A 4,971-nucleotide genomic window follows, 5' to 3' on the forward strand; every position below is an offset into this window, starting at 1 on the left:
AAAAAGCAAAAATATTAAAGGAATTAGTGCTAAAAGCAAAGGCAAAAAAGAAAAGAAAGCCGTTAACGGGAAGGACCAAAAGCTTAAAAAAAAGCAAAAAGGTCCTAAAGCTTCCTTTAAATTTAATAAATCCGGTAAAAAAAGTAAAGATAGTAATAAATCCATTAATAAAAACGGGATAGCATTTGTATTTTTAAATTATAACCTTTTTTTAAAGGCTGCATTAAAAGGTAACGTTATTAGCGATACTGTGGATACGAATTATTTAAATAATTTTAATGAAAATTCCGCTACTAGCGAATTTGATACCGAAAAATTAGTTTTTTAAAATTTACTGGCTAAAAAATGCGCAAGCTATAAACATGCTAAAGGGAAAGCTAAAACGCTAAAACCTCTTGTACTATACGATACAAGTAGCATTAATTACATTTTTAACTTTAAAAAGTATTTTATTACATTTATTAAACGCAATAATATAATAATAAAAATAAGTAACGGCCTTGTAATTCCCAAAGGCGTTGGCACTGTTTAGCTTACAATAAAACGCTTAAATAACGCTAATAATTTCGAACAAATAACGCTAAAAAAAGTGTTATTTATTCCCGAATTCGATATTAATATTATTAACGGTTTCCGACATTATTCCTTAAGCGGCGTTTTTATTAAATAAAGCTTATATAATTCGAATTGCAAATGTTAGGGCGTTTTGGATTTTACAAAAAATGGGTTTTTCTTTAACGTAAAAGGGCATAAACTGCTTAATATCCGTTATTCCCACTATAGCTACAGTTTTAATTAAACCGCAGCAAAAGTAACCCCAAAATTAACGGTTAACTTACTTAATATCCTTTTTAAAAACCCGGAAAAATATTTTCGTTATAATTCCGACCCTAAAAAAAATAAGGTTTTGGATAGCAAAAAGCCTTAAAAAAGGGGTAAAAAGCTTAAGTTTAATGCAAAAAGCCCTAAAAACTCCCGTGTAATTAAGCCCCGTAAGCTCGGCAAATTATTAAACAAATCCTTTAAAAAGCTTATTCCAAAAGACATTACTTTATTAAAAAAAAGGCTTCCCAAGCAAAAAATCCGTTGCCAAAGCCTTTTCCTGTAAGTAAGGTACAAGCGGCCCTTTTTATTAATATAGCCCTTAAAGGCTTCCAAAAGTTAATTAACGGTTGGGTAAGCTTAAAAAGGGATATAATAAAAGGGTGTGGTAAAGATTTGGCCTTAAAAGCGCTGCTTTGGTACCGCCGATTAAGGCATATTGGCTTAGCTTTATTAAAAAAGATTGCTAAAATTACTACCGGTTTCCTTAACTTCGATAAAGTAAAGGGGTTGCAATGCGTGGTATGCGCCAAAATTATAACGGTATGGAAAACCAAAAAGGGCCCGTTACCCTTACCGGATAACGTTTTAAATTCGATAAAAAGGGATATAATTACTTTATCCTTTATACCATACAATAAAAAACCCGTAATTTTTATATTTGTAAATTGTAAATTAAAATATAGGTGGACTTTTTAATTACTTAATAAGCATGGCCATGTAATGTATGCTGCTATAAAAGCTTTTTTTAAAAGGCTAAAAGCAAGCTACGGGCGGTACTTTAACAAGTTGTTTTTCGATGGGGGTAAAAAGGTTAATACGGCGCTAAAGCAATGGCTTAAACGCAAAGGCACGGCATTTAATACGTTAAACTTTTATAATTACGGCCAAAATGGGCTATCCAAACGTACTGTAAGGGTAATCCTGGATAAATTAAAGGCTACAATTAATGCGGCAAGCTTGCCGTTTTATTTATAATGCTATATTTTACCAGTTATAGTTAAATTAATAAACGCTACGGCGGTTACTAATAAAAAGCTAAGCCCGTATTAAAAGTTTTACGACGAAGTAAAACCCGGATTTTCCCATAAATTTAATGTTAGTTATTATAAGGTTATAAGTACCCAAGTAAAAGCTATAATTCCTATGGAATAAAGGGTTAAATCGAAAAAGTTCGCAATTAAAACAAAATTTGTTAAGCTTTTAAAAGCTTTAAGTAAAACCATTGTACTTGTATATGCACCTGTACGTAAGGTCGTATATAAAACCTTTACAATTAAGTTATTAAAGGGAGTACTAATAAAAAATCTGGTTCCAAAAAGGGAAAGACTTTTAAAAAAGGTACTATTGGTACAACCTATTAAAACCGACGCTAATTTGCCAATTAATAATGCTTCCAGTAACTTTAAAAGCGAAGTGGAAAACGATTTTTTGCTAGTTCCATAGCTTACGGAGCCTTTAAAAGCTCCGATACTTACCCAGCAAAACAAGCTTTTAAAGCTTGTACAGGTTATTGTAAGGCCGCTAAAAGGCTTTAGTAGCATTGTAGCGCTACCAACGCTTAAAATACCGGTACCTTTAGTGGATAAAATGCTTATGGATTTAAGTGGGCAACTTTTAAATCCAAACCAAATGGATATTAATTAATATGTCCAATACATTTGCTACAAAGCAAAGCAGGCTGTAAAAAAAAAAAGCTTATTAAAAATGGCAAGCCCAATTTTTATAAAGAAGCTTTAAAAAGCCCTTACAGTAAAAACTGGTTAGCTATTTTAAATGCAAAATTTAAGCAATTGTTACGTGCAAAAACGTTTAAGTTTTTATTTAAAGTTAAAATACTTAAAAGGAAAAGATTAATTACTTGTTAACCGGTTTTTAAGCTTAAAAAAAACAAAAACAATACCTTTATAAAGTACAAAGCTAAGCTGGTAGCTAAAGGTTTTATGCAAGTAAAGGGCTTAAATTTTGTAAAAACCTTTGCTTTTATTAATATACCGTTTACGTAGCGTATACTTTTAGCCTTTGCTGCAGTAAAAGATTGGAAGGTCGAATAAATCGATTTTATTGGGGCATTTTTAAACAATAACTTTAACGTGGAAATTTACTTAACTATTTTAAAAGGGTTTAGTAAGTAAATAGCCTTTGCGTTTGCTAAAGTAAAAAAGGTAGCTAAGCAATTCGGCTATAACCTTGTTAAAAACCAGGTAATTTTATTACAAAAAGCGCTATACGGTTTAAAACAAAGGCTTCGTAAATGGCAAAATAAGCTAAAAAAAAATTTTAACGATAAAGGGTTTTTTGCTTTTATTTTTAATCCAGCGGTTTATTTTAATGCTAAAACAAAGCACTTTATAATTACCTTCGTAAACGATTGTTTAATTATTAAGCTTAGTATTAAGTATATTAATACTTTAAAATAAAGTTTATATAAAGTATATGCGTTAAAAGACCGCGGGCTTGCGAGCTATTTTTTAAGCGTTTAAATCGAAAGGGATAGGCTTAAACGGCTTTTTTGTATCCACTAAAGCCAATATATCGAAAAAATGCTTGTTACTTTCGGTTTGCAAAGTTTTCAAACCATTAGTATCCCTTTACAACCGGGTGTGCTAAACGATATTGGCGGATCCTTTATAACCTTAATTAAAGTAAAACTTTTACAAAGGATTATAGGGACCGTTATATACTTAATGCTGTTAACCCGCCCGGATATCGGTTTTTTTATTTAATGGATTTTACGTTACTTAATAAAGCCCACCAACACTTACATTAACGCTGCAAAAAACCTACTTAAGTATTTAAGTAATACCCAAAACTTAACCATCCAGTATGGTAAGCTAAAGGGGCTAATGCTAATAAACCCTGTAAAAGCCAAAGTAACAAAGAGTTTATTAACATTAGCTGGTTTTAGTAATAGCGATTTTGCTGGGGATAAGGATATTTTAAAATCGACAAATGGGTTTATCTTTACCTTAGCCGGAGGTTTTATTAGTTAAAAGTGTAAAAAAACTAGCATTATAACTTATAGCATTGTTAAAGCAAAAACCAACGGCTTAGCAAAAACCCTTCGGAAGGTAAAGTAGTTAAAGTACCTATTTAAAAAGCTACAATGTTTTATAAAAGGTCCTATAGCTATTTTCGGTAATAATACAAGCTTTATTAGCAATGCACATAACCTTACCCTGCATTTACGAACTAAGCATACGTTGTTAAAGTTCCATATTGTAAAGGAAAAGGTAATTGTTGGCACAATAACAATAAAATATGTAAACACTAAAAATATGCCTGCTAATGGCTTAATAAAACCATTAACTTTTCCAAAACATAAGGCTTTTTTAAAGCTTATAAGCTTATAACTTAAAGTTTAAAGTTTTTTCCTTTATATTAAAAGTTAATGGTAATGCAAATTAACGCACCAAAAAAAAATACTATTTTTTTAATTTCCTTATATACTTTTTCAATTTTTTTTGTAATTAAATTTCCTTTAACTTGTACGGAAGCAACAAAAAAAAGGAAATGTTGAAATTAACAAGTTATGTAAGGTGCTACCCTGCACCTACCCTGCACCTACCCTGCACCTACCCTGCACTTCCCCACGTTAATTAACATAAGTTAAATCTGGAGGCCGAACGCGGAAATCGTTTTGGTGGCCGTGGGTCGATTTTTTGCAATCCCCATACAAAATAATATTGCGGAAAATCGCGCGCGGCACCGCAACCCTTTAAGGGGGAAAACCCTTAAAATTAACGTCGGTGGGTATATAAGGAAAGGCATTGAGTTGGCACCCTCTCCCTGGAATAGCACTTATTTTTAACAACCAACGTGGGCCTGTTAGCATTATGTTATAGTGCTTGACAGGCCCGACCCTTGTAAACGTAACCTTATAAATTGCTGTGATCGTGCTGCAAAGCCCCAACTTGGACCCTGTAATTTAACATAAAGCTTAAATTACACGAAAGCGCTTAAAGCGCGGAAAATTTAAAAGACCAACCCCGCATATTTAAAAAGGTACGAAAAAAAGGAAATTAAAAAAAACAATTTTTGTTAGCGATAATACTTTTAGTAAAAAATTTACGAAAGTTTAATAAAAAAAATACCGTATTCGGCCCGTAACCCGGTAATTACCCGCTTTTGCACCGATTAACCTTTAAC

Source organism: Gaeumannomyces tritici (assembly GCF_000145635.1).
Source record: "Gaeumannomyces tritici R3-111a-1 unplaced genomic scaffold supercont2.5, whole genome shotgun sequence".
NCBI classification, from domain to species: domain Eukaryota; kingdom Fungi; phylum Ascomycota; class Sordariomycetes; order Magnaporthales; family Magnaporthaceae; genus Gaeumannomyces; species Gaeumannomyces tritici.